Source organism: Hyperolius riggenbachi, chromosome 6 (genome assembly GCF_040937935.1).
Source record: "Hyperolius riggenbachi isolate aHypRig1 chromosome 6, aHypRig1.pri, whole genome shotgun sequence".
NCBI lineage: Eukaryota > Metazoa > Chordata > Amphibia > Anura > Hyperoliidae > Hyperolius > Hyperolius riggenbachi.
The window spans coordinates 108,667,144-108,693,858 of record NC_090651.1 but is presented as its reverse complement, the minus strand read 5'-3'; the positions used below and the strand labels follow the sequence as shown (position 1 = coordinate 108,693,858).

Below are 26,715 nucleotides of genomic sequence, written 5' to 3'. Positions count from 1 at the left end.
TGAGCCATGCTGCCGCTGCTTGTAGCTGTACATGGATAGCAGGAGGGACACATGGGGGAGTGGAAGGCACACATAGGGGAGCAGAGGAAATACATGGGGGAGCGGAGGGCACACATGAGAGAGTGAAGGCTACACATGGGGGACAGAAGTACACATATGAGGGGACAAAAGGACACACATGAGGGACAGATGGACACATATGAGGACATAGGAGAACGCATGGGGACACAGAGGACACATGAAGTACAATCGGGACACAATAATTGTGGAAGAACATCTACATGATGCTCCTGGACCACGGGTGCACCAGGTTTAGTATAATTGTTTTTTCCTGGTTTTTGCCCTCTAAACCTAGATGGGTCTAAAATACACTAAAATCCAGTTAAAATGGAGGTAGAGGTGGATCCATCAGCTCCAGTGGCAAGCGAAGACACAGTCAGTCAATTTTGAAAACAGTTTTAATTTAGATATGATGCACTCCAAACTGCAATGTGTTTCAAAGGTGAACAATAGAGATGTCGCGAACCTCCGATTTTCGGTTCGCGAGCAGCGTTCGCAAACTTTTGCAGAAGGTTCGGTTCGCGCAAACTTTCGCAAACTGCAATAGACTTCAATGGGGAGGCAAACATAAAAATTTAGAAAAATTTCTGCTGACTGGAAAAATGATAGAAAAGATGTTTCAAGGGGTCTAATACCTGAAGGAAGACATGGTTGAGTAAAATACACATCAAAAGTCCCAGAAAAAAATCTGGATTTAATACAAAGCAGTGTTTTAAGGTCATAAGTCTCATTGAATGTTCAATTGCAGGCCTACACTGCTTTATGACATCAGGAATACCTTTCTCCCTCCCTCCCTCCTCCCGGAGGGAGGAGGGTCTCATCTTCCAGGCAATTGTAGTGTTTCAAAAGGCAGCTTACATACCATGGCTGGGAATTTAACCCAGGTCTCAGTGTGTGGTACGTAACTCACTTAACAACTATACCACCACCAACACTACCTGCTGAAGCCAGCCTAGCATGTACCATTATGATCAATCCAAGAGAAAAATTAGGTTGCTTAAGGATTTGTAGCATGTCAAAAGCCAACTCACATTGGCTAGGAATTGAACCCAGGCTGGGCTGGGAATTGAACCCAGGTCTCAGTGTGTGATACGTAACTCACTTAACCACTACACCACCAACACCACATGCTGAAGCCAGCCTAGCATGTACCATTATGATCAATCCAAGAGAAAAATGAGCTTGCTTTATCCATGGAATTGTACTATTTCAAAAGCCAGCTTACATACCATGGCTGGGAATTGAACCCAGGTCTCAGTGTGTGGTAGGTAACTCACTTAACCATTATACCACCAACAACACTACATGCTGAAGCCAGTCTAGCATGTACCATTATGATATATCAAAGAGAAAAATTAGCTTGCTTAATCCACGGAATTGTACTATTTCAAATGCCATCTTACATACCGTGGCTGGGAATTGCACCCAAGTCTCAGTGTGTGGTAGGTAACTCACTTAACCACTATACCACCAACAACACTACTTGCTGAAGCCAGCCTAGCATGTACCATTGTGATATACCCAAGAGAAAAATGAGCTCTCTCTCTCTCTCTCTCTCTCTCTCTCTAGGACTTGATGCTATTGAAGTGAATTTTCATCTTAACGGATCAACGAATACCGGCAGAATTTCACAGGCCATTCCGGAATTCCGCCAGATTAAAAAAGCAATTCCGTTCCGACCAAACAGAACGGAATGACCAATTTCCGCCTAAAATTGCGGAAAAATACAATTCCGTGGAAAGCGGTGACCATCCCCACTAGAGAGAGAGAGAGAGAGATGAATCTACCTGTCTATCTGGGGTTTTCTTCAGACAACTATTGAACGCAAAAGGCCAGGCCATGCCTGGGTGAACTTGAACCACCAACCTTGCAGTTAACAGCCAAACTAGTGCGTTTGGCTGTTAACTGCAAGGTTGACGTGCCACACAGACTGTGTACCACAAAGACTGTGCATGCAGTTGCTGTTGAATGATTTTATGGGGACGTATGTGTGTCTTTTGGAGGGAGGAAGTAAGTCTGCTCCAAGAAGTTTCAGCATGTAGTGTTAGTGGTATAATGGTTAGGATAGCAGCCTACAGAGCGGTAGGCCTGGGTTCTATTCCCAGCCAATGTGAGTTGGCTTTTGACATGCTACAAATCCTTAAGCAAGCACATTTTTCTCTTGGATTGATCATAATGGTACATGCTAGGCTGGCTTCAGCATGTAGTGTTGTTGGTGGTGTAGTGGTTAAGTGAGTTACCTACCACACACTGAGACCTGGGTTCAATTCCCAGCCCAGCCTGAGTTCAATTCCCAGCCAAATGTGAGTTGGCTTTTCATGCTACAAATCCTTAAGCAAGCTAATTTTTCTCTTGGATTGATCATAATAGTACATGCTAGGCTGGCTTCAGCATGTAGTGTTGTTGGTGGTATAGTGGTTAAGTGAGTTACCTACCACACACTGCAACCTGGGTTCAATTCCCAGCCACAATATGTAAGCTGGCTTTTGAAATACTACAATTCCCTGGAAGATGAGTCCCGCCGGGAGGAGGGAGAGAGGGATAAGGGAATAACAATCAGCTAGTAACATGCCTACAAAAGTCTAATTAAACTCTCCCTAGCAGAGTCTGTCAGCAGGGCCAGCCTTAGGTTTCACAGCGCCCTGAGCAAAACCTGATTTTTGTGCCCCCCCTTCATCCTCTTCCCACGTGCATATACACACACACACGCACGCATACACACACACACACACAGGCCCATATGCAATTCACTTTTTCTCCTGAGATATCTCATAGGACAATGGTTCCCAACCTTTTTGACGTTGTGACACATCACACCAAATGCTCAGATCTCTGTAACACGTCACATATGTATAATAGAAAAATTACTATTAATAACCACGAATGGAATGGAAAGAGTGCATTATCCTGAATACACTTAAAAATGAAGGGTAGAACCTTTCAGGAATATTAATAAAAACAATCAGTGGGACAGTTATCCACCTTCCCCCCATTTAGAATGATAGCACAGCATTGACAATTTGCACCACGCATTATAGCCGCAGTGCGCCGCGCCCCCCCCCCCCCAAAACAAACGCCCTCAGACTCAGTATAGGTAGGTAGCCAGGTATAGGTGCCCCCAGTATAGGATCTCATGTGTAGGTGCCCTCAATTTAGGTTGCCAAGCATAGGTGCCCCCAGTATAGGAAGTCAGTTGAAGGTCTCCATCCTTTCATAGGTAGCCAGGTGTAGGTGCCTCCAGTATAGGTAGCCAAGTGTTGGAGCCCTCAGTAAAGCTATAGGTGCCCTCAGTATAGGAATCAGGTGTAGGTGCCCTCAGTATAGGTAACCAGCTATAGGCGCCCCCTTGGAAGCTGGCGCCCTGAGCGACTGCTCCGGTCGCTCATATCAAAGGCCGGCTATGTCTGTCAGCAGCTGTCCCTTAACTAATTACTGTAGGCAGAAGAGTGAGTAAAACGACAGGAGAACCTTGCCTTTTATAAGGGGGGGGGGGCTCCAAGAGTGAGTGTAGTCTGATTGGTGACAATGTGCTTGCTGACTGTGATGTAGAGAGTCAAAGTTCTGCTCAATGGAGCATTATGGGGCCAATCGAACTTCTGCAAAAGTTCGCCTTCGCCGGCGAACGCGAACCACCTAAAGTTTGCCTGGAACCGTTCGTGGGTAAACCATTCGGGACATCTCTAGTGAACAATTTTACATTGCGAAATGGTAATCGAAAGTTTTTGGAAAATACTTAATTCATTTTCTGCATAACCATATTTACATCGCATGATGTCACAATTATGCATAATTATGCAAACATTTTACATTTGATTCTGTGGGGTCAAGTAAAAAAAATCAGAGAGTACATAGACATCCTTTTACAACCCCACATACAAAGCTTACACTCATTCATTAAAAATACATCACATCGTCATACAATCCTTTAGGGACTGCATGTACCAAGAAATGCATTGATGGTATATTTGGATGTTAAAGCTGTGTACTTCTCCATTCCCATTATAGGATAATTAGTCCCACTACGTTATTCTTGGATGAATTGGTTCTTTATTGGCCTGTTGAATTTTCTCCTTAGACATAATATTTTAGTGCTAATGTTTAATATTTCAGGTGCATGCAAAGGTAAGTAAGGCAAAGCCTATAACAACACTTCTAAATCTGGTAAGAATAAAAGCTTTTAGACCAATAAACCAAAGTAGCCAATGAAATGCATGATGCATGTTTTTTCACACTTTTTGATTTTTGGGCAACATCATCAGCTCTAATTACAATCAGAACATCTTTAAGGGGCGTATGTTTCTAGAGAATGTAACCATCCCAGTTGTTCCCTTCAATACAGCCCCTTTCTTCCTGTTATCTGCACCTAAATAACATTGTTAAACTAAAACTGGGGCAGTTTCTGGCCAATTTGTTGCCTCCACACCCCAGTCTCGTGAACAGGGAGATAGTGGCCTACATTAATAGTTTTGCAAATCCCAACAAAAAATTAATAGGGTATATACAAAATGCTGTTTCTCAGTATGATGTTTTTCTCAAAATACATCTATAGGGCTGGATTTCCACTGGCGTGCCACGTCCCTTCCTGAATCAGAATCGGCTCCTGTGCTGATGCGAATTTGCATCCAAATGGGAATGGCCATGCTTGGCTTTAGGGATTCGGCTGCATTGTGCGGAAAACTGCAGCAGGGGTCTTTTTTCCCCTGCATGCAATTTAGATGCAGCCTAATGATTTTTAAAGGCTGCATTTCTGCATCTGGATGTGGGAAATGTGCTTGTGGGCAGGGCTGGGCCGAGGCAGAGGGGAGAGAGGCTCCAGCCTCAGGGCGCAATGTAGGAGGGGGCACACTACTCACTCAGCTATCATTCTGCTGTTGTGTTTGAAGCAGAGATAAATAAGAAAAGGGTATACATGGCAGTAACTGTAAGCCAGATAACTAGAGATTAAGATGTTGGGTGCTCTGGGGAAAATCGCTTTCTAATAGCAATCAGTGTGTAACGTCTGGGGTGGGAGGGATGGAGGGGTGTACTTTGATATCTCAGCCTTGGGTGCTGGAGGACCTTGTCCCTGCCCTGCTTGTGGGAAATTGTTGCAATTTGGCTACAGTGGAAATGGGTCCTAAAGGATTACAAATTACCATGCCTGAACCCAATAACACACTTTTACTATTTGTTAAGAGAAGCATGTAGCACCTTATTCTTCTTATATTCTGCTTATGTACAGCCAGGTCTAATATTGTACTTGTAATCCGAAAGACTTAAAACAATTAATACAGACCAAATAACAGTTACAGCTTAAATAGGATTAATGACAGCTACTATACTTGTCAGGCTTGTCTGGTCAATAACCACAGGTCAAGCTGTATAGTCATATGACTGACCCAGAGCCCAGTCTGTAACACCTGCGCATACTCCTGCCTAACATCATACTACAATACACCCTGCAGGTAGATGTAGCATACAACGTATAAAAGGAAATCACACTTGGAACACTGCGCTCATATAAGGGACTACTCAACTCTTTAAGAGATTTATGCTGTGAATCAATTTAAAATTTCATGCAAAAGTCCATGTATAAGCACCAAATAACCAATAGTGTGCTGCTGTATTCAATATACACAATATAGAATAAAATTACACTTGGAAAACTGCACTCATATAGAGGACTCCTCAATCCTCAAGGAAATTGTACTGTGAGTCAGTTAAGATTTCGTGCAAAAGTCCATGTACAAGCACCACATACACACTACAGAGTCCTATATCATGTAACAGGTGTGGAGCGCTGCTATTCAGTGTGTGTACCACTCATAGACATAAATACAAGATAATAGCTGCGCTTCTGTTTGTGCTTGTGTGTCTTCCGATATAAAACAATCAACGGGTAATACCACACCCCCCGTCAGGTGGGGACTCACCTGATGGTGCGGCCTTAAGGGCCCGAGGTCGCATTTGGGGTATTGGCCACCCCACAGCCTCTCTGGCACCTTCTGTCCGGTCCTTCAGTGGCTCAAGTTCATCATCAGCTGTTTGTAATAAAAATGGAGACTCCTCATCGCGTAAAAGTCTACTTATAGTTTTATTCGTTTTAAAATATGCATATTTATGCAAAAAAGATCAGCAAAAACGTAAAAAAATCCAGTAATAAGTGTTCCCAACATGGGATAGTAACAACTCAATATGAGCAATTAGGGATCACTTAAAGCAAAGTAGTGCACTTAGCTGGGGTAGGTAGGGCACCCAGGGACCACCTAACAGTCTACCCGGTGTCCACAGATGTCACTCCCGCTATCAGTGCTAATACCAGTGCTGGGCCGAAATTACGCATTAGCGTAATTACGCATCATAATTCACTACAAATGCACCGTAAGCGTTACGTGTAAGGTTACGGTATTACGCGTAATTAATTACGCGTAGACCGTGGGTTACGTTTTTACGCGTAACGAATTACGCGTAAGACAGTAAACTCCTATTGAAATTACACAGTGTGCCGTAATCGCGTAATACTACGCTCCCGTATAATATAAAAAAGCAGCCGACTTTAAGGGTTAATAGCAAAGCCCCCTTAAGTGCTAAGAGCCTCAAATTTGGAGAATATATTAAGGAGATCAGAAGGAATAAGAGGAAAACATTTTTTTTCAAAAAGACCTTATAGTTTTTGAGAAAATCGATGTTAAAGTTTCAAAGGAAAAATATATACATTTAAAAACCCGCCAACTTTAACGGTTAATAGCAAAGCCTGCTTAAAATTTAGGAACACCAAATTCACAGGGTATATTAAGGGGATCAGTGGGAATAAGAGGAAAATTTTTTTTTTAAAAAGACCTTATAGTTTTTGAGAAAATCGATTTTTAAGTTTCAAGGGCAAAAATGTCTTTTAAATGCGGAAAATGTCAGTTTTTTTTGCACAGGTAACAATAGTGTTTTATTTTCATAGATTCCCCCAAGTGGGAAGAGTTTTACTTACTTCGTTCTGAGTGTGGGAAATATAAAAAAAAACCGACGTGGGGTCCCCCCTCCCAGACCTCTTTAACCCCTTGTCCCCCATGCAGACTGGGATAGCCAGAATGCGGAGCACCGGCCGCGTGGGGCTCCGCACCCTGACTATACCAGCCTGCATGGTCCATGGATTGGGGGGTCTCGGAAGGGGAGGGGCAGCCAAGCTTTCCCCTCCCCCTCCGAGCCCTTGTCCAATCCAAGGACAAGGGGCTCTTCTCCACCTCCGATGGGCGGTGAAGGTGGAGGCCGCGATTTCCTGGGGGGGGGGGGGGGGGGTTCATGGTGGCATCTGGGAGTCCCCTTTAAAAAGGGGTCCCCCAGATGCCCACCCCCCCTCCCAGGAGAAATGAGTATAGAGGTACTTGTACCCCTTACCCATTTCCTTTAAGAGTTAAAAGTAAATAAACACACAAACACATAGAAAAAGTATTTTAATTGAACAAAAAACATAACCATGAAAAAAGTCCTTTAATATTCTTAATAAACCATTAATACTTACCTGTCCCTTTAAAAGCCAGTTCCCACGCAATATCCTCGGAAATATACTAATCAGTTACAATGTAACAAAGTTATTACAATGTAACAACTTTGTTACTTTGTAACACCACCGCACCCGACGTCACTCGCCGCTCACCCGCCGGCCGCCGCATACACGCTAAGTCCCCGCCGGCTCCTGCCGTCCACTCCGCCCACACCTGTCACCCATATACATGCTGGCACCCATGGGTGCCAGCATGTATATAGGTGACATGTGGGAGAGGCGGGGAGGGCAGCGGAGCCGGCGGGGACTTAGCGTCCCTTCACCCGACAGAGCTCTGAGCTATATAGCTCAGAGCTCTCGAAAGCATCTTTGTATTTGGGTTTCAAGGAGCCCCATTGGTCCTTAGCAGACCAATGGGGTTCCTTCTGATTTGAAGGAGGGGGGGTGGGCATCTGGGGGACCCCTTTTTAAAGGGGACTCCCAGATGCCACCATGAACCCCCCCCCCCCCCAGGAAATCGCGGCCTCCACCTCCACCGCCCATCGGAGGTGGAGAAGAGCCCCTTGTCCTTGGATTGGACAAGGGCTCAGAGGGGGAGGGGAAAGCTTGGCTGCCCCTCCCCTTCCGAGACCCCCCAATCCATGGACGGTATTCTTACGCGTAATTGCGTAAGGGCAATGCGTAATTACAGACATGTACCGAAATTGAATGTCTATGCCGTAAGCGTAATTTCGTAATGCGTAATAGCGTAAAATTACGCGTAATGATCCGTAAGCGTAGCTTTTTCCATTACGACCAGCACTGGCTAATACTGCTGACTGGAAGAAATAAAACTGCTCCTACGCGAATACCGCTAGTCGCGTCCGACCAGACATTCGCGCTGCCGTCACGCCGCAACTCCGCCCAACGTTTTGTTGCTAAGGCAACTCCTCAGGAGCTTAGAAATAACTTCTGTTTGCAATGATGTTTCTGAGCTCAGGTGCACATTAAGTACTATACATTTGAGAAAACCTAACCAACCATAATATATATGTATATATTTCTAATATAACCATAATATATATATGTTATGTTTCTAGTTTTAAAATAAAATGTGGTTCCCTTGGGCTGTGTGTAAAACAATAAATCTATTAAGGTCAAAGAACAAATAATTATGTGAATAATATTTTCAGCATCAAGAAGAGTTTATTTGTTGGAAAATAAAAAGCAAAAAGACTCAGGACACACAAGACGAGTATGTTTCCACAAGATGTGCACTATGACAATATGTTTGGGCTGTTTGCAATTATAACCACAATTGATATTCACGTCTCACTTTAGCGGATATCACTGTGGCTCCTGGATCCTGTTTAACATTCAAACAGAGTCTAACATTTCCAGCACAGTGCTGTGGATTTTCAAAATCACTCCTTGTGATTAACTGTTCTAATACAGCTCACATTACAAAAACCTAGACTGTGGTTTATCACTTTTTTTATTATTTGTAGGGCAGAGGTACTATTGGTATAAATAATCTACTGCTTTGATTAATGTTTTATGCAGTGTAATCAAAAGTGACAGAAGAAACCGGCTTGAAGCGTTCATTGAAAAGACTAAATCAGTGAACATTGATATGTTTTAATAAAATGGTGCTAAGAGTAATTATGTTCAGTAACCCATAACAACCAACTGCAAATCATTTAATATTTGTTAGCACACTAAAGTGGATGAGGTAATTTCAGAGTCGTTTTTTTTGGCATGGGGTACTATTTGGTGCCAGCAACCATAGCAGGCTGATACATTTTCATCAAAACAATAAAACGAATGAGTAAAATATGCTACTTTTGAAAAAAAATGTTATGAGGAAGGTTGGTTGTCCATTCACTATAGATGCCCAGCTACATGGACTAGGAGGCTTGTGGTAGATTTGGATCATAGGAGGTTTGTGTTGGATCCTTTTCGCCTACAAGGCTGATAGGCAGTTTTCAGCCACTGCTGTTGCATGTGCAATTTTTGTGCACATGGGATTGTGGTATATTGCATGAGCAGCAGTAACTTTTGAGAGTGCAGCAGGTAACACCCAGATATATCATGTAACATTTTTTCACTGACCTAAAAACACAGATTGTGACTGTATGTGTGGATGGCCCCATTCAGCTGCATGTACAACAAAGGAGCAGAATTTCATCCCTGGCTGCTGAACTGTGTGCTACCCATGCAGTTCATCCATCCATGTGAATGAGATCTTAGGTTACAAGTAGGGTTCAGTTGTTTTTGCTGTTAGGGTTTGCTGACATTATTAGGTTAAATTTAACAATAGCTCAAGAGATAAAATAGTGTTGAGGATAATTTAAAGGGTTCAGATTAGGTTTAGGCTTACGTGAAAGTTAACAGTTTTGTTAAATGGCAATTGACAGGGATTTAAGTATAAAGGGTAGTGCTATTGAAACATGTCTACTGGTAAGGTTAGGGTTATTTTTAGGTAGAGGAGAAGTGAAACAATTAGGGAAAGGTCAAGGTGGGGCAATATTTACTACGGTACTTTTTTAATTTCAGTATCCCGCGGCCTGATCACCAAGCCCTGTTAAAGCAGTACTGGTCTGAGTGTATTAAGTGATAAAGATGCTAATCCTGCATTCAAAACTTTCATTTTTTTTTTCTGCTGTTATGATTTGGAGTTATCACATACAGTGGCTTGCAAAAGTATTCGCCCCCCTTGAAGTTTTCCACATTTTGTCACATTACTGCCACCAACATGAATCAATTTTATTGGAATTTCACATGAAAGACCAATACAAAATGCTGTACACATGAGAAGTGGAATGAAAATCGTATATGATTCCAAACATTTTTTTTACAAATAAATAACTGCAAAGTGGGGTGTGCGTAATTATTCAGCCCCTTTTGGTCTGAGTGCAGTCAGTAGCCCATAGACATTGCCTGATGAGTGCTAATGACTAAATAGAGTGCACCTGTGTGTAATCTAATGTCAGTACAAATACAGCTGCTCTGTGACGGCCTCAGAGGTTGTCTAAGAGAATATTGGGAGCAACAACTCCATGAAGTCCAAAGAACACACCAGAGAGGTCAGGGATAAAGTTACTGAGAAATTTAAAGCAGGCTTAGGCTACAAAAGATTTCCAAAGCCTTGAACATCCAATGGAGCACTGTTCAAGCGATCATTCAGAAATGGAAGGAGTATGGCACAACTGTAAACCTACCAACACAAGGCCGTCCACCTAAACTCACAGGCCAAACAAGGAGAGCGCTGATCAGAAATGCAATCAAGAGGCCCATGGTGACTTTGGATGAGCTGCAGAGATTTACAGCTCAGGTGGGGGAATCTGTCCATAGGACAACTATTAGTCGTGCACTGCACAAAGTTGGCCTTTATGGAAGAGTGGCAAGAAGAAAGCCATTGTTAACAGAAAAGCATAAGAAGTCCCGTTTGCAGTTTGCCACAAGCCATGTGGGGGACACAGCTCTGGTCAGATGAGACCAAAATGGAACTTTTTGGTCAAAATGTAAAACGCTATGTGTGGCGGAAAACTAACACTGTACATCACTCTGAACACACCATCCCCACTGTCAAATATGGTGGTGGCAGCATCATGCTTTGGCGGTGCTTCTCTTCAGCAGTGACAGGGAAGCTGGTTAGAGATGATGGGAAGATGGGTGAAGCCAAATACAGTGCATTCTTGGAAGAAAACCTCTTGGAATCTGCAAAAGACTTGAGACTGGGGTGGAAGTTCACCTTCCAGCAGGACAACGACCCTAAACATAAAGCCAGGGCAACAATGGAATGGTTTAAAACAAAACATATCCATGTGTTAGAATGGCCCAGCCAAAGTCCAGATCTAAATCCAATCAAGAATGTGTGGCAAGATCTGAAAACTGCTGTTCACAAACGCTGTCCATCTAATCTGACTGAGCTGGAGCTGTTTTGCAAAGAAGAATGGGCAAGGATTTCAGTCTCTAGATGTGCAAAGCTGGTAGAGACTAGTGTTGGGCGAACAGTGTTCGCCACTGTTCTGGTTCTGCAGAACATCACCCTGTTCGGGTGATGTTCGAGTTCGGCCGAACACCTGGTGGTGTTCGGCCAAACTGTTCGGGTTCGCCCGAACGGCTCAATGCCTGGCTGAACAGAGCCCCTGTTCGGCCGAATACGGCCCCCCTATGGGGTCGCAGGCATAAGGGGGGAGCATGCCCAGATTGCGGGGGGGTCAGAAATTCCCCCCACCCCCTCCGCTAGCGCTCCCCCCTCTGCCCGCTTCCCCATACAAAAGTTTAAGGAAAGTAAAATAGTACCGGTGGTAGTGGCTGGCAGTGGCACTGTGAAGTGAGTGAGGAGGAGGAGTCCGGAGAGTGACACGTTGATGGAGGCCGGGCAGCGGGCGGTTCAGCGGTAGTACCCTTGTGGTACTTCCGCCCTTTCTCTGACCTCACGTCCTCTGCGTGATGCCGCATACGAGGGTACGCGTGACGCGTACCCTCGTATGCAGAGGACGTGAGGTCAGAGAAAGGGCGGAAGTACCACAAGGGTACTACCGCTGAACCGCCCGCTGCCCGGCCTCCCTCAACGCATCACTCTCCAGACTCCTCCTCCTCACTCACTTCACCACCGGTACTATTTTACTTTCCTTAAACTTTTGTATGGGGAAGTGGGCAGAGGGGGGAGCGCTAGCGGAGGGGGTGGGGGGAATTTCCGACCCCCCCCCCCCGCGATCGGGGCATGCTCCCCCCTTATGCCTGCAACCCCATAGGGCCCCCAAAAGCGGGATGTTCGGGGAGTTCGGGGTTCGGCCTGAACATGCCGAACATCGCGGCCATGTTCGGCGAACGTTCTCGAACCCGAACATCCAGGTGTTCGCCCAACACTAGTAGAGACATACCCTAAAAGACTGGCAGCTGTAATTGCAGCAAAAGGTGGTTCTACAAAGTATTGACTGGGGGGGTGGGGGGGCTGAATAATTACGCACACCCCACTTTGCAGTTATTTATTTGTAAAAAATGTTTGGAACCATGTATGATTTTCGATCCACTTCTCACGTGTACACCACTTTGTTTTGGGCTTTCACGTGGAATTCCAATAAAATGTATTCATGTTTGTGGCAGTAATGTGACAAAATGTGGAAAACTTCAAGGGGGCTGAATACTTTTGCAAGCCACTGTACTTAAGGAACACTGGCCCTTTAGTAGTCAGTGCCAAAAAGTTGCATGCTGGGGGTTCTTTTTATCTATAATATCTATAATATATTCCTCCTCTTCCCTTTATTTCCTTGCCTTGCTGCTTCATCTGACAACTGATACCCTGCTCACTTGTGTTTACAAGCAAGGCTGAGGTGACTCAGCGATTGGAGGAGAAAAGAAAAAAATTGAAGGACAAAAATGACATCACGAGTTAGCCTAAACTGTGGGCAAAAGACATGGTTCCCACCAGGAACAGAATTCTCTTCATTTAGTATATAACATTTACTGAAATCAAAATGTGGACAGTACAATACATGTGTTATGTAAGTAGATCAAGTATTTATCTACTTATATACGTGTTTTTTTCCCTGGCATAGTATGGCTAATTCTACTGCTTTAAATAATGCTATATACTTACATTATTGAATTTTTCCCAATTTTAAGACACCGGGATATCACTCCATAGTGTGCATACTAAAAACTGGCTCATGGTCCCACTCCTATATATTGTATCTATATTATCTATACTCACAGCAATGTAACTGCTTTGTGTGCTGAATAGAAATTATTGGAATTGCATGATTTTTTATCTTTGCATGTATATTGACTTTCCCTACTGATTTCTGACTTAACACCAAGTTTCATAATTTTCAAGTATTTGCATTGATGTATGTCCAGTTAACTAAAAATCCCTCAAACATAATATTTTCACAAAATTTGCTATATATGTCCAAGCACCTTCTGGTAAAATGTAACATCATTTTTGTTTTGAAAGACATTATAATTTTTTTGAAAATCAAAATTAGAATTTTTGTGAGAAAACATGTTTTTTAATGCAGCCCAGGTGTTATTGCAGCAACTTTTTTTTAGCATCTTAGCAATCCTATGTTCCATCAACAGTCGAGAATTTTCCCCTGGGTCAGTTGGTGAAACTTTTACAATTAAAAGTCAAAGTACATATTTAAAAACACAATAAAAATGGTTAGTATAGATACACCCCTTGTAGGCACTTTTAAACCGTTGTATCTCATACAGGCTGGTGTTTCCCAGGGAGTCCAGAAGCCCTGACCAATATCAACACACGTGATTTGTATAAATAGTAGGTGCTCTGGAGACAGGAATAGAGATGGCTCGAACCTCCGATTTACAGTTCGCGAACCGGGTTTGCAAACCTCTTACAAAAGTTTGGTTCAATAGACTTCAATGGGGAGGTGAACTTTAAAAACTAGAAACACTTATGCTGGCCAGAAAAGTGATGGAAAAGATGTTTCAAGTGGTCTAACACCTGGTGGAGGCATGGCGGAGTGGGATAGACGCCAAAAGTCCCAGGGAAAAATCTGGATTTGATGCAAAGCAGCATTTTAAGGGCAGAAATCACATTGAATGCTAAATTGCAGGCCCTAAGTGCTTTAAAACATCTTGAATGTGTATACATCAATCAGGTAGTGTAATTAGAGTTCTGCTTCACACTGACAGACCAAACTCACTGTGTAACGCACCGCAAACAGCTGTGTAGTGACGGCCGTGCTGGACTGCTGCGCACCATGGCGAGAGTGCAGGCCGTGGCGGTTTTAAAGCCCATATGGTCACCGGGCTGTGATAGCTCAATGATAGAACAACAGTGACTGTCCAGCTGATCAAATTTGGTCTGTCCACAATGAAGCAATGTGTGTCCCCCCTGAGACACTCATATAGCCATCGGTCATTGCTTCATTGTGCTACGCAAGCCCCTTCACTGCGGCAAGGTAATGATCATGAATAGGACTTGGCACATGCAGATGCCTTTAGTCTTGTTGTTGCAGCTGCCAGCTGCAGTGCAGCCAGATAAATTAAGCAGGCATGTACACGCACCAGAAAAATTAGTATAGCGAACGCTGCTAGCAGCGGCCTTAAAATTCAGGAATCCACCTGGAGTCCTGGACACAGTTGGTGGTGGAGGAGAAGGCAGTCAAGCAGCCTGCAAGCAGAGATGCCGTGTGGGGAGTGACTTAGTCTTGGGGCAGGCAGTCACACGGCCTGCAGGCAGAGATGCTGTGTGTGGGTACTGACTAGAGGTGGGCCGAACGGTTCGCCGGCGAACGGTTCCAGGCGAACATCGGGTGGTTCGACTTCGCCGGCGAAGGCGAACTTTCCCGGAAGTTTGATTTGCCCCATAATGCTCTATGAGGGTCAACTTTGACCCTCTGCATCACAGTCAGTAGGCGCATTGTAGCCAATCAGGCTATGCTAAGCCCTGGAGCCCCACCCCCCCTTATATAAGGCAGGCTCCGGCGGCCATTAGTCTCACTCGTGTGCCTGCTAGAGATAGAATAGGGACAGCTGCTGCAGACGTGTTCTCCTAGGGACAGATTAGTCAGGCTCTTGCCTTCTTAGCTTGCTTAGCTGAATCTTATTGCTATAATAGCGCCCCAGAAAAGCTCTTTTCAGAGCTCATCCTGCTGTGATCAATTTTTTTTCTGTGTTTGAAACTGACACTTGTGGTGTTTAGACAGTGACTACTACCTGTGTGTGTGATACACTTGTGTTGTTTAGACAGCATTGCTAATTCATTCTGTGTGTCCCACTGGCAGCAGCAGCAGCACATTCAGTGACTACTACCTGTGTGTGTGATACACTTGTGTTGCTTAGACAGCATTGCTAATTCATACTGTGTGTCCCACTGCCAGCAGCAGCAGCACATTCAGTGACTACTACCTGTGTGTGTGATACACCTGTGTTGCTTAGACAGCATTGCTAATTCATAATGTGTGTCCCACTGCCAGCAGCAGCAGCAGCACATTCAGTGACTACTACCTGTGTGTGTGATACACTTGTGTTGCTTAGACAGCATTGCTAATTCATACTGTGTGTCCCACTGCCAGCAGCAGCAGCACATTCAGTGACTACTACCTGTGTGTGTGATACACTTGTGTTGTTCAGACAGCATTGCTAATTCATACTGTGTGTCCCACTGGCACTGCCAGCAGCAGCAGCACATTCAGTGGCTACTACCTGTGTGTGTGACACACTTGTGTTGCTTAGACAGCATTGCTAATTCATAATGTGTGTGTACCACTGCCAGCAGCCCACCAGCATTCAGCAGCACATTCAGTGACACCTGTGTGTGTGACAGGGAGCTGCACATTGTACTACCTACCCAGTACTGAATTTACCTACTACTAGTACCTGTTGTGTTTAGTTAACCCACCTCATCACTGCATACACCTACCTTTGTGTTGAGTGAACCCACCTCGCTGCACATAACTACCTTTTGTGTTGAGTGAACTTGCGTCACTGCATATAACTACCTTTTAAGTTGAGTGAACTCACCTCACTGCATATCTACCTTTTCTGTAGAGTGAACTCACCTCACTGCATATATAAGTACCATTGGGTTGAGTGAACGCAGCTAACTGCATATAGCTACCTTTTGTGTTCAGTGAACTCACCTCACTGCATATATAACTACCTTTGGGTTGAGTGAACTCACCTCACTGCATATAGCTACCTTCTGTGTTCAGTGAACTCAGCTCACTGCATATATAACTACCTTTGGGTTGAGTGAACTCACCTCACTGCACATAGCTACCTTCTGTGTTCAGTGAACTCACCTCACTGCATATATAACTACCTTTGGGTTGAGTGAACTCACCTCACTGCACATAGCTACCTTCTGTGTTCAGTGAACTCACCTCACTGCATACATAACTACCTTTGGGTTGAGTGAACTCAGCTGACTGCATATAGCTACCTTTTGTGTTCAGTGAATTCACCTCACTGCATATAGCTACCTTTTGTGTTCAGTGAACTCACCTCACTGCATATATAACTACCTTTGGGTTGAGTGAACTCACCACAGTGCAGCTGGAGGCATTGTCACTGAGAAGAGAAGTTGTCTAAGTCATGACAGTGTTCAGTACCTGACCTTTATCAAAATGAACTAGGCATCGATCCCTGAGGGCTATTGCACGACCGAAGACTAAGTCAGTCCCCACAGACAGCATCCCTGCCTGCAGGCCGTTTGACTGCCTTCTCCCCCGCCACCACCACCAGGGTCCAGGACTCTAGGCGGATTCCAGAATTTTTAAGGCCGCTGCTAGCAACGGCCACTATACTAATTTTTCTTGGGCATGCACATGCCTGCCTAATTTTTATGGCTGAACTGGCGGCTGCAACAAAAAACAAAAGGCATGTACATGCGTGACGCGTACCCTCGTATGCAAAGGAACGCTAGCGGAGGGGGTGGGGGGAATTTCTGACCCCCCCCCCCCGCGATCGGGGCATGCTCCCCCCTTATGCCTGCGACCCCATAGGGCCCCCAAAATGGGCATGTTCGGGGGTCCCATTGACTTCCATTGAGTTCGGGGTTCGGGCCGAACATGCCGAACATCTGGCCCATGTTCGGCCTGTTCGGCCCGAACATCCAGGTGTTCGCCCATCACTACGTCCTGCATGCGGTGGAGGTCCTGGCACTAAGTGTGGTTTATACACAGGGTGTACTTGTGCTACAGGTTTACCCGCTATGAGCACCCATGTCTGCTTGCTTTTATAGGATCTGGAAGTATATATACTGAGGAATCACGCTGCTAGAAGTGCTGCTGTGAACATCTACATTTGGTTAAAGGAGATCTTTGTGTACCCTTTAGACAGCTAGCAGCAGTCTGGACTTTTTTAGAGGTTTAGGAGTGGTGAGCGCTGTATCACATTTTTTACAATTTACTTTGTAATCATGTGCCTTTGTAAGGTAGTTGTCCCTACGTGGGTCTTGGCCTTTCCATGGCCCAATTTTCGGTGGCAGAGAGTACAGATAGCATTGCTCTCATCTGAGGCAGACACAAAAAAAAATTTCCACACCGCTGAGCCCTTGGGGTGATGGCACTTTGGTGGTGGTGGCTGACTGAGTGTTAAGTGGGGTGCCGGAATCAAAGCAGGAGGAGGAAGATATGTCACGCTTCCGTGCGGAAGCTGAGAAAGATGAGGTATTCTGTGTTAAATAGTCAACTACGTCCTGACAATATTGGGGGCACGTGCCTTCTTCTGAACACTGTACTTTGGTTGAGGGCCGCACGAAATCACGACAGCGTGACCTCGAACAGACCTGCCAGGTGGCCTGCCTCTGCCTTTTGTTTTGTCCATATTGGGGGGGATGAAGTGAAAGGTATGCAATGGCTTGACTAATACAATGTGCAGTCACACAGGTGCAGTTAACAGGTATGCACGGAGTGGTATATCACACTGCGTGCATGGGTATTATAATGTGCACCTGTCACACACAGACAGGTACCGGACAGGCACAGTGACACTGTGCGCTCACCAAGGTAGGTGGGTGCACTGTGAACAACAGGTAGGTAGGTATATGCAGTGATAGGTATTACAATGTGTACCTGTCACACAAACACAGACAGGTAGCGGACAGGCACAGTGACACTGCGTGCGCTCACGTAGATAGGCGGGCGCACTGTGAACAACAGGTAGGTAGGTATATGCAGTAATGGGTATTACAATGTGCACCTGTCACACACACACTGACAGGTAGCGGACAGGCACAGTGACACTGCGTGCGTTCACATAGGTAGGTGGGTGCACTGTGAACAACAGGTAGGTAGGTATATGCAGTACTGGTTATTACAATGTGCGCCTGTCATACACAGACAGGTAGCGGACAGGCACAGTGACACTAGGGGCTTGATTGACAAAGCGGTGCTAACCTACTTAGCATGTCTAAAGTCTTTAGATGTGCTAACCAGGGTGCTAAGTAGGTTAGCACCGGATTTCTCAATCAGATCGCGTTTTGCGTGCGCAAAGTCCTATGCGCGCTAAGTCCCATAGGCTTTAATGGGCACTTAAAGTATAGCATAAAGTTTCGCACGCATAAAGTTTTGCGCACGAAAAGCTCGTTTAGACGTGCTAAGGGGGTTTTAACAGGCGTGCTAACAGTTAGCACCGCTTTGTGAATCAAGCCCTATGTGCACTTAGCTTATGTAGGTAATGGGTATTACAATGTGTACCTGTCACACACACAGGTAGTCACTGAATGTGCTGGGCCTGGCAGTGGCACACACACAGTATGGATTATCAAGGCTGTCTATGCAACACAAGTATCAGTGGGACACACAGCAAAAAAAATAGATCACAAGAACAAGATTAGCTCTCAAAAGAGCTGTTGTGGGGTGCTATTTTAGCAATAAGAATCAGCAAGGAGCAAGCTGACAAGCCTACAAGAGCCTAACTAATCTTTCCCTATGAGAGAGTCTGCAGCAGCTGTCCCTTCTCTATTTACTGCAGGCACACGAGTGAGTATAATGGCCGGCGGTGCATCTGCCTTTTATAAGGAGGGTGGGGCTCCAGGAGGGAGTGTAGCCTGATTGGCTACAATGTGCCTGCTGACTGGGATGTAGAGGGTCAAAGTTGACCCTAATGGTGAACTATGGGGGCGAACCGAACTTCCGGAAAAGTTGCGGTTCTCTGCGATCGGAAGTTCTCCGGCAACCGTTCGCTGCCGAACTGTTCGGGCCATCTCTAAACAGGAGTGGGAAAAAAATCCCTGCCAGTTTACAAAGCACCCTTGTCCAAGGTTATCCCCTGCACTAGTTTTAATGAGCCATCATTCATGTTCAAACTATCTGTTCTTTCAAACCAAATGCCTTAGTTCAATGTACAGAACCAAGAGGATCTTGGTGGCCATCTAGATGATACTGTTGCCCAAATTAGGGCTTGCAATTGCTGAAAAATTTCTGTGGTAGGGCAGTGGTGGAAATGTGTTAGGAGCGGGAAGGGATCCTTTGATCAAGTTTACTAAATGTATTGGTCTAGGATCATTGATTAAAGTTACATTATTATTATTGTTAATTAAAAAAAAAATAATAAGTTTTCACGTGTGGGTGTTTTTATTGGTTTTAAAGCTTTGTGGTAATGGGGTAAGGTACCTCTATACTATTTTTATTGGTGGCATTATCTGAAGGATTACAGATTCCACCACAACTCACCCCTGGGTCCTAACTACATTTTGGAGTTTTTTTTAATGGTTGAGGTAAGCCCACCACTTTCTCCTTTTTAAACTGGTTTTCCATTTTCTACACTACAGGAAGCGACTTCTTAAACCTCTCTAATCTCCCCACTTACCTTTACAGTGGTTACCATGGAGGTAACCCTGTTTGGTAAGTATTTTTCTTCTTATATTACGGTCCTATTATCCTTTACAGTATATATTTCCCCATATTGGGCTCTCTTTGTCCCTTGTTCCAATTTTAGCTGACAGTTCTTCTCTCAGTACTAGATGGAGCACAGGTAGCAACAACCCAGCTGGACTCTAGAGGACTGCAAGTACTTTGCTGAATGCAAAGTTTTAACCTATGTAAATCTGCACTGAATGAATACTATAGCTGACAGTTCTCTCAGTAGCTGGCAATACAGCTTACAGATAGCTAACAAGTTTGTTAGCTTGTGTAAGTAGCCTACACACAATTCTGCGGTCAACTTAAGCACTTCAGTACGCAATAAATCCCACAAAAAACAGTTCTGCACACAAGACACCCTATAAATAGTAAAACAGATCTTACTGCAAGCTATCTCTTCCTGAAGCATACACTTCTCTCCCTGTCTCTATAGCTGCTGTCTGTGTGATCACACAGACAAAGCAAGATGGAGTGAAAAACCACTCCCGCCGCCACCCTTATCTACCTGTGGTGAGATCTCTTCTCATGGGCTGCTGACAATTGCTGTGCATCCTGGGAGCAAATTATTTGTGTATTATCAGTGGCGCTGAGCAAAATCCTGACCTTGTACTGCCATATACTCCTCGTTTATTACCTGATGAGGTAAGGTTAAACCTGCAAAATGCATTGTAGCTTTGTTTTGGAGTATGTGAATAAATGTACATCTGTTTTGAAATTGACAGTTCTCATGTCTACTTTGTGAGGTAAGTCCACCACTGCCTCCATAGCAATTTTAAGAATTTTAGTATATATTTGTATCCTTTTGGCGTCTCTGTTTTTTTTATATCTCAATTGACTCCATCCCAGGGGGAGGGATAACATACCCCCTTCTTTCCTTGATCTACAGAGAGCGACTTCTTAATCCTGAGTGGAGATGAGTCTAATCCAATGATGAGCAGAAACTACGCCAGTGCGAATTTACGCATCAGAGTTCGCATGTACACATCATAGTTCGTAGGTGCAGTTTCAAAACTACGCTTACGAACTTACGTGTAGTACCGCTACGCGTAGCTTACGCAACATTTGTATTGCGTAGTGAACTACGAATGCGTTACTCGCGTCTAATTTTCTGCGTAATTGTATGCTTACAAATATACGCATTGGAAAGGGGACTGTACGCATAGAAGGGTTCCCAGCATAAGCAATTAAAGAGGAATTAATGCGTAAAATTTTCTGCATACAGACATAAGCATCTGCATACACTACGCTTCGCACTATGCGTAATTGCGTATTTTAACGCGTAGTCTATGAAATGCCTACAAAGCGAATATTTGATTTCGAAACCGTAGTTTGGCGAAGCGTAATTGCGTAAAACTACATGTAGTTCCAGCGTAGCGAAGTTGGCTAACTACGACCATCCCTGGTCTAATCTCCCCACCTGCATTTACAGTGGTTACCTGGGAGGAAACCCCAGTTTGTGAGTATATTTTTTACTTACTTTCAGAATTCCCTATTCCAGTACTTGCTACACTATATTGGGCTCTCGGTGACCCTTTCTGTACCTTTTGAAATGTTGACACACTTCCGCCCCAGGTTTTGCCCGTGCTCCGGCAGCAAAAAAGTGACCGCTTAACGAAACACTGATTTTTTTTCTTTTGGGAAACTTCGGTAAGCAATGAAGGCCCATTTTGCAGAGAGATCAAACTTTATATTCTCACTTGCTCATCCCTACAAGCAGCATCAAGTGCAAGAAAAAATGTGTTGTCAGCTTACGAAATACAAATGTTAGGCCTCATTTTTCATTGTCTACGCTTGGCAAAATATTACTTTTGGCTGCAAGTCTAGTAATATTCATCATTTCTGCGAATAAGCTTTTATAATTTTGTGACTGAGCTGGATGCTTTATGCAACATGATGTGAAAATTTCCTATTTTTTTAAAGGTTTGAAGTGATAATTTTGTTGTGTTCAAATTCTCACCAACTGTGCAGCTGATTTATTAAAAGAAAGGGAAAAAAAGTATCAAAGGAAGAAAGAAGACATGGTTGATCAGATATTTCTTGTCATTTTTTTGAACCTCATTGGTTTAATTTGGCTGTTTGCTGAAGATATCCCTCCTGCTTTCTTTGCTTCAGCCTTTGTGTATGAACTCTCTTTAGGGGAATAATGTTGACTTAAAAAAAAAAAAGTAGTACTGTCAGAGCTACAGGGAACTTTCAGTCCACTGTTGGCTATTAAAAGCTTGACAGATCATTATTTTTGAGAATTGATACCTGATTTATTTTAAAAATGCCCACATAGGAAGTATATGCCACATATGAGAAGGTAAAGAGTGGTGGTAAACAGACCATTCTCAAAATGGGAAAGTATTTATTAATGACTTAGTAGATAGAATATGGAGTAATGTAACCATCTTTGCAAATGAAACAAAATTATGCAGACCTATCAACACTAAGACAGATAGTGACAAATTTGGATAACCAGATAGAAAAACCGGAAGTGGTCTTTAAATTGCTTTAAAAACTTTTCAGGGTATATGAGGCATGTAGCATCACTATTTTGTAAAGGCGAACACTAATTGATGATGTGGGGACTTAAAATCCCCCCCCCCCCAAAAAAAAATGGCTTTCAATTAACAATAGGCCTAGGTTCCAGACAGCGGTCGTGCAGCCCACATTGTGTCCAAAGTCCAACCGCACAACTGGGACATGACAGTTTTCAGCCAAGACACCTCCAAAAAATTATGCTGCAGTTGTGTTTTGGGTTAAATATAGGTGGTATCAGTGGCCTGTGGCACCCTGGCCTGGTGGTGGGAGCTGCACAGGCAGCAGGTGCAGGGCAATGCAGCAGCAACAGGTGTATTGTGTGCCAGGAGCATGCCTGACGTGGCACGTTGCAATTGGCACTTGGCACATGTCACGTGGCACTTGGCCCGTCTCACGTGGCACTTGGCATGTGTCACATGGCACTTGGCACGTGTCACGTGGCACTTGGCACTTGCCAAGTGTCACGTGGCACTTGCCACATGTCATGTGTCGTGTCATGTGTCATCTCCTTACAGTATTTCGAATCTGGATACCCACAATATCAGTGGATATCTGGGTTATGCGGCCAAATATATGCAGGTAGCTAGCCGGATTTTTAAAAAAATCTGGAATCTGAATCCGAATCGGATAGCGTAAAAAAGTTCGGATATCCGGGATACACAGATATCTGGAATCCTGATGAGCAGCACTGCTGGGAACATCAGAATTGGAGAAGGACTTGGGAATACTGGTGGATGACAAGTTAAGTAATCATATACAATGCTAAGCAGCTGTAGACAAAGCAAATATCATTCTGGGATGAATACAAAGGAAAATAAAATCTTGAGATGCTAGTATGGAAACCTCCCACACCATATTTTTCACATACAAATCTGATGAAGTTGACATGAAACACATTGGGCCATATTCACTAACTATTGGTAAAGTTACCATATCTATGTAATGTGGGCTGTGCTAATTGCCCAACATGTGCTATCTATTCAGTGTAAGTAACAGTACAATTGTTGTGTTCTCTATGTACAAGTAAACTTTACTCACAGGTTTTTTTTAACAGTTGAAATTTTATTTATTTATTTTTTAAAGAACGATTACAGTTTAACAAAAACATACAGTACAGAGGAGTATAATCAGGGCCGGTTCAAGTCACAATGGGGCCCTGGGGCAAAATTAACCTGGGGGCCCCCTCCCCCAGCACATTCATCCCCAGGGCTCCTAAGCCAGCTGCTGCTGCCCTCCAGTTCGCCACCTTCAAATTTACTGTGTTCTTCAGGGTCCCTGCACTGTTTTTGTCAGAATAGCAACTTACTTTTCCCGGTGCACTGCTCCAATCATGCTCCTTGTCTTCATCCCCGCTACCTATTATCCATGACTCTGTGCTTGTCATTGCATAATAACTGGTCGTGGAGAAAAGGCAGACAGTGGGGATGAGGAAAGGGAGCATGAATAAAGCAGCGTGCCGGGATAGGTGACTTGCTATTCATGACAAAACAGTGCAGGAATCTCAGAGGGCTCAAGTCAAGCAGAGACCTGGGGAGCCATGCAGTGCTCAGGGGCCATGGGGCAATTGCCCCTTTTGCCTATATGGTAGCGCCGGCCCTGAGTATAATATAGGTACAATTAAATGAATTTGGTTTACAAGAGGAATGTAACATAAATACAGCATCTCATACATTAGTGTGTTATACTTAATATGATTATTTAATCATTCATAGAAACATGGGCATCCCCAGAAAATGGGGAGGCAAAAAAAGGGGGAGGGGTGGGTGTGGCCATGGACCAGGATAGGGTTGTGGTCACAAGTGGAGCCAAATTTACATGAATTTAGCAATGGTGGAACATTAGACTAGGACTATAGTAAGAATTAGATTAGTGCCTCCGACACAGGTGCCCCCCAGTTTAGGTAGTGACATGGACCCCCAGTTCAGGCAGTGACAGGGACCCCCAGTTCAGAAAGTGACAGGGACCCCCTGTTCAGGTAGTGACAAGGACCCCCAGTTTAGATAGTGACAGCGACCCCCAGTTCACGTAGTGACAGGGACCCCCAGTTCAGGTAGTGACAGAGGTCCCCAGTTCAGGTAATGACAGGGACCGCCAGTTTAGGTAGTGACAGGAGCCCCCGAGTTTAGGTACTGACAGGTGCCCCCTAGTTTAGGTAGTGACAGGTGTCCCTCAGTTCAAGTAGTGACAGGGACCCCCAGTTTAGGTAGTGACAGGGACCCCCAGTTCAGGTAATGATAAGGACCACTAGTTCAGGTAGTGACAGGGACCTCCAGTTCAGGTAGTGAAAGGGACCCCCAGTTTAGGTAGTGATAGGGACCCCCAGTTCAGGTAGCGACAGGGACCCCCAGTTTAGGTAGTGACAGGGACCCCCAGATCAGCTCAGGTTGTTACAGAGCCCCCGAGTTTAGGTTGTGACAGGGACCCCCAGTTTAGGTAGTAACAGGTGCCCCCCACTCACCATTTTGCTCAATGTGCGGACAACCATGAATACAGATAATAGTATTCAGCGGTACAGAACCATGTTGTACATCCCCAAGTAGGAAAAATAGAAACAGAAGAGAAAAAAAAAAAAGAGAAGAAAATCCTAGTCTGGACGGTCCCACCTCCTCTCTCCCCACACACACACACACTCTCTAGTCAGTATATATTGAAGAAAAGAAACCCTTCCCAGATTAATCCAAAACAGGGAGAAATTCTGAGTTTGTAGGGTCCATTATTCTGTCCTCCCAAATCCCCCATTCCTTGTTGTATTTCTTGGGACATCTTCTGCTCATATAAGTGGTTTTGTACAATGGTAGGAGTTTATTAATTACTTTAGCCCATTTGCCTAACGTTGGTATTGAGGTTTTTTTCCAATGTAATAATATTTTTTTTTCTGGCTTAGAAACATAACACTCGGACTAATAGTTGTGCTTAGTAACTTTACTCACAGTTAGTGAATATGGTCCTTTGTCTTCTACTCAATAAAGCTTTGTGTTCGAACCAGCCTGGGTCATTCCTGAAAGATAAACAACCACTAACTGCATTTTATTGGATTTTTTAAGATTTTTAAAAATTTTATTCAGTGGGTGTCTCCGTTGTTTAGGAACAAAAAAGACCCTTGCGCTTCAACTCCAGGTTACCAGCCAATCAAATTCCAATATAAGACTTGTCCACATAGGCAAATCACACATTGTGCTGCTCCAATGTTGGGGAAAGTGCAAGTACATCTAAGAAAAGAAGGAGCGCTCTAAGTGCGTTACCAAGGTGGAAACTTTATTGCGCATAACAAATTAAATACTCACAGGATGGTAGATTAAAATCGCTTGTCAGCGGGAAAGCCACCTGCTACACCCCTCTGCGGCAACGTTGCACGCGCTGTGGCCAGCAGCGCAGTGTCCGGTGAAACCAGGAGGCTCGTCTTGCGAGGCGGTGGGCGGGGCCTACAAACGGAGTGTGTGTGACGTCATTACGCATTTCGGCGCTCTGCGCCTTCGTCAGATCTGTTGCCGCAGAGGGGTGTAGCGGGTGGCTTTCCCGCTGACAAGCGATTTTAATCTACCATCCTGTGAGTATTTAATTTGGTATCCGTTGTTTAGGAGTTTGCTACCTAACACATGTTCTCTATGTCATAATCTGCCAGCTTTGGTCAATGAATGTACAAACAAACAGAAACAAACTAACAAACAGAAAATAATCTGATATTAGGGTATCTACTCAATCTAAGGCTCCCTGCACACTGAATGTGATTCCGATTTTTAATCGGTTTTTACATCCGATTCTGATTTTTAATCGTTACTGCATGCTGTGTTTTTTCCTCCGTTATTCTGTTGATTGCATTCAGGGAATATCGGAATTGCAAATAGGAATCAGAAACGGAATCGGAATCGCAAAACGGATTTGCAGTGTGCAGGGAGCCTAAGTCCTTTCCTGGATGTATTTATGGAAAGAAATATCGTCTTTTAAAGTAAAGTCCAAATAGAGTATTTATAAAGCACAGTTCAAGTGATTCAATAAAAAACCCTGCTCCAGCACTGAGACCCCCGCTAACCCAACAAGAGCTTGATGGCAGAGCATACCTGCACTGTGCAGTCACAGATGGCTCATGCCTGCACACTACCGCGGAGTCGAGCAGACTTGGCTTTTTCCGCTGAGGCTGAGTGGCAGCTCACACAGATATGAGCCATCAACCCCTGTGTATTGTGGGTGAGCTCCGTGGAACTTTGAGGGTTCTAGAGCTGGAACGAAGAGAAGGAGGAGCAGGGGCGTAACTAGAAATCACTGGGCCCCCCTGCGAATATTTGGATGCCCCCCCCCCATAGGTGCCAAATAATCGTAATGGGGCAGCGTTTCACT

At 44.4% G+C, this 26,715-nt stretch overlaps 1 long non-coding RNA gene across 1 annotated transcript in view; it reads right to left on the bottom strand.

Annotated features, from left to right (window-relative positions):
• LOC137522519 (uncharacterized) overlaps positions 1-25,380 on the bottom strand; it is a 100,830-nt gene extending 75,450 nt beyond the window's left edge. Inside the window, exon 1 of the long non-coding RNA XR_011022315.1 lies at positions 25,311-25,380. This is a non-coding gene — a long non-coding RNA (uncharacterized lncRNA). The remainder of the gene's footprint in view (positions 1-25,310) is intronic.
• Positions 25,381-26,715: the final 1,335 nt, after the last annotated feature.